The following is an 8,152-nucleotide window of genomic DNA, read 5'->3' as shown; positions in this document are numbered from 1 at the left end:
ACACATAATGCTCTATAATATCCAAATTTCTTAGGTCTGCTTACAACTTTCCTACAAACAACTTGTTTAGCATTTCCTCCTGCTGGAAGAGGGTAGTTCTGGAATGCAGAATGACTAGTCATTCCTCAAACAAGACACTTTCTACTCCTCTGTGTCTTTACACACTTACTTCCCACTGCTCTCGGTGTCCTTATTGAGACCTGTCCTGTCCCTTATCCATTCATTGTTTAGGATCCAGTTCCTAATAACTATATTGAGAAATGACCTAAGCTCTACTCTAGGCTCCAGTCCTCCTCCTTTGTTCTTCTTTACAATTACACACATACCTCTAATGCTACAGTTGCCACATTTCATGACAGTGATCTATTTATGTCTTCATCACTAGCCTGTGAGCTTCTCAAAGGCAAGAAATTTTCCATCTTCCTATTTCCAGCACCCAGCACAGGACTTGGCCCTCAACAGATGTAGTTGCTTAAACAAATTAGGTCAAAACATAAGACACCAACTGTTAACCTTCTCTACAGAGTTCTTTCACATTCATTCCCAAAGCTTTCCATGTGTTTGATTAATATAGTAAATACCAGATCTGCTTTGAATGATAATTACATTTGTGCATGGGATTTGTGAGGACTGGAATAGTACCTGTCGGCTTGTCACATATGACAGTATCCTGTACACTGAAACCGTTCTGTGAAGCTCTGCAGATCTGAAATGAACCTAATGAGCTTCTTTGGTTTTAGCCAAGTTATATAAAGCCTTCTACGACTCTGAGGAAACAATTATCTCCAACACAGGAGTGAATGATCTATCAGAATGCTGTTTGATGTTTCAGTTTCACATTCCTATGACAGGAGGTATATTCAAATCAGGTTGGTGTACTGTCAACTCTGATTACATCGGTCAACACCCAACCCAGATAATGGCAACAGAGTGGGTTTGAAAAGAGGGGAATCATTTTAGAAAGCAGAAGTCAACTGAAGAAGAAGTAATAATTTAGAGGGAAATATGCTTCAATTTGAAACAGTGTTCATAGATCCACTCTCTTTCTCTTTTCTTGCATCACAAATTTGTTCCCAGTGAAGAAACATTCATGCATCTTACCTCCTGTCAGAGTCCCAGAGCGTGTAAAGGTGAACCCACTGGGGCTGGCCAGGGTAGAAGAGGAAAGGTTTTTCCAGAAGGAACTGTCTGAGGAATCATAAGAATTTTAAACATGGCAAAGAGAGGAACAAATTACTATTTGAAAAATCAGTTGTTGTTTTCCTCCAGGACTAAAGAAAGAACAAAGCATACCCAGTGGACTCCAACTCTTGGAGGACATAAAAAATTGAATTTTCTTGGGAATTCTTGGTGGGCCAGTCATTAGGACTCTGCACTTTCACTGCTGAGGCCTGAGTTTGATCCCTGGTCAGGGAACTAGAATACCACAAGCCTTGAGGTGTAGTCAAAAAGAAAAAAAAAAAAAAGGTCTTTTCTTAAACAACCTCACTGCTCAAATTAGCATACAATCATTTTAGCTTTTCTAAATAAAAGTTTTTTTTTTAAAGAAAGAAATTTGTGAGATACTAGCACATGGCTCTCTCAATGACTACTTGAGAGGCCTTTGCATTTGCATTTTGCGTTCTAGAAGGCCTCTGGCAACCTCAAGCTCTTTCTTTCTCCCTCACCACCCTGCAAGCATCTACTGATCACTGGCTAAGCATGAGCACTGTGCCAGGCACCACTAGGACAGACGATTAGTTAAGAGAAAATATGGAATCAGAAAGCATTATTGGGTACTTTAAAATAATACTTTCAAAACCAAGGGCAAGAAAGATCACATGCCAACAGCAAGAATAGCACCAGTAACTCCACTAGGCCATACAGGTATTTGAATTCAGACTTGTTGGATATTGCCCAATGGATAACAGAGATAATGATTCTAATGGTTATAAATGATCAACATTTGCTGCTCTAAGACAGTGATAACTGAAATTAATGTAACTGCTCCCAGGATGAAGACAAATATTAATATGGCCATTGCTTTCTTCACCAACTTTACCTCTTATCACACTCCCACTCCTCAAGTATTTCAGTCACAGTGGCCTTTGTTCAGAGTCATGGACACTCTCTGCTCCCATGATAAGATTTGCACATACTCTTCCCTCTGTCTGGAACATTTTTATTTCCCTCCCCTCCCTCACTCACAAAAGTAACCCTATTTATCCCTTCTGTCTCAGCTCAGTGTCACTTTCTCAAACTCACTTCCCTGATTTTTCAAACCAGATTATATCCTCCTTTCATACACCCTCCCAGCATCCTTTACCTATTCTTCAGAATATTTATGGTAGTTACAATTTTAAGTCTTATCTACTTATCTGGCACCTCTACAAGACAATGAATTTCATGAAAACAGGGAGACAATTACTTTTTGTTCACCACTGGCTCCTCAGTGCTCAGCAACATGCAGGGAACAAAGAAAGTACATGAAAAAAAAGGGCAATAAATGAATAAAATATAAGTTGAGGTGCCTTTAAAATATTACTATAGTGATTACTACTATAATATTAGAGTTTGAAAAGAATTCTATGTTGGCAGATATGAAACATAGATATGAAAAAGTTCAAAGTGAAAAAGAAAAAAGCTATAGAAAAGGACTGTTGAAGAAATTCAAATATACACAAAGGTGTAGATTTAATGTGGATTCTGAAAACATGAGGAATGATGGACAAGACACTTCATAAACAATGGGAATTAATGGATGAATTACAAGAATCTTCTCAAAAAAGCTGTAATGCTAAGAAAAATATGGGGCATAGATCTTTCAAACTCTGAGGAAAAGGAAAGAGTGAAACATTAATGGTAGAAATACAGACTTTTTCTGGACTGAGTATGAAAAACACATGAGAATGTAATGACTTTAAAGATTGAGAAATTCCAATTCTAAATTCTAAATCCACCCTGTATATTTCACCAATGTGAACTATGAATTAAGCACATAAATTATGGATGCAGGAGTGAGGTGAGGGTGCAGGCCTAAAAACTTGTGGAAATAAAAACTTATGATTAATACATCTGTCAGAAATTAGAATGCTATGCCAGCTGGTGATTTGCTTTAAGCTTGTCTCCCTGAGAATTCATGTTGCAAAAGATGCCAGCTGTTCAATTCAACATCACCATTTGTTTCTGGTGGACCACCTAGAACTGGGTCTTAGACTCAGTTCTGCATTGTAAGAAAATCACCTTCTTTCTTAGCCTGAAAGAAGTCTGTGGGCTCCCATATAACATGCATGGCTATGGCTAGGTGGAATCCTTGGGCCAATAACCAAACTCTACTTTTATGAAAGTATCCTATAGAAAACCCTTGGTGAGGGTTGCATGGCCATTTCCCAAAATTTACTTATAACAACTAATGGACCTGGCCCAGGAAACTGGTTCCCTCAGCAATTACAGAGCCCCCTAAAAGACTAGGTGTGTAGTCTGATGATTTAAATTCTCAGACAGGAAGCAGTTCAGGGCACTTCCATGATGTGAAGTCCCTAGGCCCACAGGAACAGACTTGCTCTGAAATGACATTCTGTTTTTTTCTGCCTCTGCTCATCTTTACCCTCTGTCCTGATACCAGGTACGTTCCTGGCTCTGTAAATGGTGAGTTTCTCTGCAACATGACTCTTGTAAAGAGCCTATGATTAATTATAGAAGAGACAGAGGCTTGGATAATCAATTGTGCAATGCACCTGTTTATAACCAATTTCATGCTTGCTCTCATCCTCTTAATGGCACATGGCCAATTTCTCAAAGGCTTAGGGTGAATTTGCACATTTGGGGTCTGCAGAAAATCCTGTGGACATAATGTTAGTGGCAGTGGAAAGAGAGCCATTAATACTTGGCTACACAATACTTAACAAAATGACAGAGAAACTCCTATGGAAGGAAATTTGGCAAAATTCACCAACATTAGAAAATGTTTCATAGTATTTGACACAGCGTTAACACTTGCTTTTTACCAACTGGTGGACGAAATAACTCCTAATATAAGAAAAAGTACATATACAAAACTGTTTTTTGATTCACTCACATTATAGCAAAGAAATGAATACAAATTGAATGGCAAATAGAGGAAATGTAAAGTAAGATGCGATATGTCTACTTCTGGAAAATAAGTAGTTAGCATCAATGGTAGTTATAAAGACCAGGAAGCAAAATGGAAAAAAACAAACAAACAAACAAACAAACACAACTAATGTAAAGAGGGAAAACAACAGAATAAAAGTTAAATATATATGTGAATTACAAGTAATAAAATACACAATAAACTGCAAGCAGGAAACACTAAATGTTTCAACAAAAGTTTTTAAATAGTGGGTATATTGGCTGTTTTTTTTTAAAATTTATTTTAATTGGAGGCTAATTACAATATTGTGGTGGTTTTTGCCATACATTCACATGAATCAGCCATGGGTGTACATGTGTTCCCCATCCTGACCCTCCCTCCCACCACCCTCCCCATCCCATCCTTCTACATCCCAGGACATCAGCTCTGAGCACACTGTCTCATACATCAAACCTGAACTGGCAAACCATTTCACATATTATAATATACATGTTTCAATGCTATTGTCTCAAATCATCCCACCCTCGCATTCTCCCACAGAGTCCAAAAATCTGTTCATCTGTGTCTTTTTTGAAGTCTTGCATATAGTGTCATCATTATGATCTTTCTAAATTCCATATATACATGTTAGTATACTGTATTGGTGTTTTTCTTTCTGACTTACTTCACTCTGTATAATAGGCTCCAGTTTCATCCACCTCATTAGAACTGATTCAAATGTATTCTTTTTAATAGCTGAGTAATATTTCATCGTGTATATGTATGTACCACAGCTTTCTTATCCATTCGTCTGCCGATGGATACCTAGGTTGCTTCCACGTCCTGGCTATTATAAACAGTGCTGCAACGAACACTGGGGTAGACGTGTCTCTTTCAATTTTGGTTTCCTCAGTGTGTATGCCCAGCAGTGGGATTGCTGGGTCATACGGCAGTTATATTTCCAGTTTTTTAAGGAATCTCCATAGTGGCTGTACAAGTTTGCATTCCCACCAACAGTGTAAGAAGGTTTCTTTTTCTCCACATCCTTTCCAGCATTTATTGCTTGTAGACCTTTGGATAGCAGCCATTCTGACTGGTGTGAGAAGGTACCTCATTGTGGTTTTCATTTGCATTTCTCTGATAATGAGTGATGTTGAGCATCATTTCATGTGTTTTTTAACTATCTGTATGTCTTCTTTGGAGAAATGTCTGTTTAGTTCATTGGCCCATTTTTTGTTTGGGTCATTTGTTTTTCTGGAATTGAGCTGCAGGAGTTGCTTGTATATTTTTGAGATTAATTGTCAGTTGCTTCATTTGCTATTATTTTCTCCCATTCTGAAGTCTGTCTTTTCACCTAGCTTATAGTTTCCTTCATTGTGCAAAAGCTTTTAAGTTTAATTAGGTCACAGTTTTTAATTTTTGTTTTTATTTCCATTACTCTGGGAGGTGGGTCATAGAGGATCCTGCTGTGATTTATGTTGGAGAGTGTTTTGCCTATATTTTCCTCTAGGAGTTTTATAGTTTCTGGTCTTACATTTAGATCTTTAATCCATTTTGAGTTTATTTTTGTGTATGGAGTTAGAAAGTATTCTAGTTTCATTCTTTTACAAGTGGTTGACCAGTTTTCCCAGCACCACTTGTTAAAGAGATTGTCTTTTCTCCATTGTATATTCTTGCCTCCTCTGCCAAAGATAAGGTGCCCATAGGTGCGTGGATATATCTCTGGGCTTCCTATTTTGTTCCATTGATCTATGTTTCTGTTTTTGTGCCAGTACCATATTGTCTTGATGACTGTTGCATTGTAGTAGAGCCTGAAGTCAGGCAGGTTGATTCCTCCAGTTCCATTCTTCTTTCTCAAGATTGCTTTGGCTAGTCAAGGTTATTTGTATTTCCAGACAAACTGTGAAATTATTTATTCTAGTTCTCTGAAAATACTGTTGGTAGCTTGATAGGGATTGCATTGAATCTATAGATTGCTTTGGGTAGTATATTCATTTTCACTATATTGATTCTTCCAATCCATGAACATGGTATATTTCTCCATCTATTTGTGTCATCTTTGATGTCTTTCATCAGTGTTTTATAGTTTCCTATATATAGGTCTTTTGTTTCTTTAGGTAGATTTATTCCTAAGTATTTTATTCTTTTCCTTGTTATGGTGAATGGAATTGTTTCCTTAATTTCTCTTTTTGTTTTCTTATTGTTAGTGTATAGGAATGCAAGGGATTTATATGTCTTGATTTTAAATCCTGTAACTTTATTATATTCATTGATTAACTCTAGTAATTTTCTGGTGGAGTCTTTAGGGTTTTCTATGTAGAGGATCATGTCATCTGCAAACAGTGAGAGTTTTACATCTTCTTTTCCAATCTGGATTCCTTTTATTTCTTTTTCTGCTCTGATTGCTGTGGCTAAAACTTCCAAAACTACTGGATAGTAGTGGTGAGAGTGGGCACCATTGTCTTGTTCCTGACTTTAGGGGAAATGCTTTCAATTTTTCACGATTGAGGATAATGTTTGCTGTGGGTTTATCATATATGTCTTTTATTATGTTGAAGTATGTTTCTTCTATGCCTGCTTTCTGGAGAGTTTTTATCATAAATGGATGTTGAATTTCATCAAAGGCTTTCTCTGCATCTGTTGAGATAATCATATGGTTTTTATCTTTCAATTTGTTAATGTGGTGCATCACATTGATTGATTTGTGGATATTGAAGAATCCTTGCATCCCTGGGATAAAGTCCTATTGGTCATGATGTTTGATCTTTTAATCTGTTGTTGGATTCTGATTGCTAGAATTTTGTTAAGGAGTTTTGCATCTATATTTATCAGTGCTATTGGCCTGTAGTTTTCCTTTTTTGTGGCATCTTTGTCTGGTTTTGGTGTTAGGGTGATGGTGGCCTCATAGAATGAGTTTGGAAGTTTACCTTCCTTTGCAATTTTCTGGAACAGTTTGAGTAGGATAGGTGTTAGCTCTTCTCTAAATCTTTGGTAGAATTCAGCTGTGAAGCTGTTTTGTCCTGGGTTTTTGCTTGTTGGAAGATTTCTGATTACAGTTTCGATTTCCATGCTTGTGATGGGTCTGTTAAGATTTTCTATTTCTTCCTGGTTCAGTTTTGGAAAGTTATACTTTTCTAAGAATTTGTCCATTTCTTCCAAGTTGTCTATTTTATTGACATTTAGTTGCTAATAGTAGTCTTTTATGATCCTTTGTATTTCTGTGTTGTCTGTTGTGATTTCTCCATTTTCATTTCTAATTTTGTTGATTTGATTCTTCTCCCTTTGTTTCTTGATGAGTCTGTTTAATGGTTTGTCAATTTTATTTATATTGTCAAAGAACCAGCTTTTAGCTTTGTTGATTTTTGCTATGGTCTTCTTTCTTTTGCATTTATTTCTGCCCTTATTTTTAAGATTTCTTTCCTTCTACTAACCCTGGGGTGTTTCATTTCTTTTTTTCTAGTTGCTTTAGGTGTAGAGTTAGGTTATTTATTTGAATTCTCTCCTGTTTCTTGAGGTAGGCTTGTATTGCTATGAACCTTCCCCTTAGCACTGCTTTTACAGGGTCCCATAGGTTTGGGGTTATTGTGTTTTCATTTTCATTAGTCTCTATGCATATTTTGATTTCTTTTTTGATTTCTTCTGTGATTTGTTGGTTATTTAGAAGTGTGTTATTTATCCTCCATATGTTTGTACTTTTAATAGATTTTTCCTATCAGTTCAGTTGCTCAGTCATGTCTGTCTCTTTGCGACCCCATGAATTGCAGCACGGCAGGCCTCCCTGTCCTTCTCCAGTGGACCACATTCTGTCAGGCCTCTCCACCGTGACCCGCCCGTCTTGGGTTGTCCCGCAGGCATGGCTTGATTTCACTAAGTTATACAAGGCTGTGGTCCTAGTGTGATTAGATTGACTAGTTTTCTGTGAGTATGGTTTCAGTGTGTCTGCTCTCTGATGCCCTCTTGCAACACCTACCATCCTACTTGGGTTTCTCTTACCTTGGCGTGGGGTATCTCTTCACGGCTGCTCCAACAAAGCACAGCTGCTGCTCCTTACCTTGGAAGAGGGGTATCTCTTTACCGCCA

At 37.4% G+C, this 8,152-nt stretch overlaps 1 non-coding gene across 1 annotated transcript; it reads left to right on the top strand.

Annotated features, from left to right (window-relative positions):
- Window positions 1-1,071: 1,071 nt before the first annotated feature.
- LOC138088084 (small nucleolar RNA SNORD22) lies at window positions 1,072-1,197 on the top strand. Its single transcript, XR_011145670.1, has one exon. It is a non-coding gene; the product is annotated as a small nucleolar RNA SNORD22 (small nucleolar RNA).
- Window positions 1,198-8,152: the final 6,955 nt, after the last annotated feature.

This window comes from Capricornis sumatraensis, chromosome 10 (assembly GCF_032405125.1).
Source record: "Capricornis sumatraensis isolate serow.1 chromosome 10, serow.2, whole genome shotgun sequence".
NCBI lineage: Eukaryota > Metazoa > Chordata > Mammalia > Artiodactyla > Bovidae > Capricornis > Capricornis sumatraensis.
The sequence above is the reverse complement of the archived record's forward strand: the minus strand, read 5'-3'. Positions and strand labels throughout refer to the sequence as shown.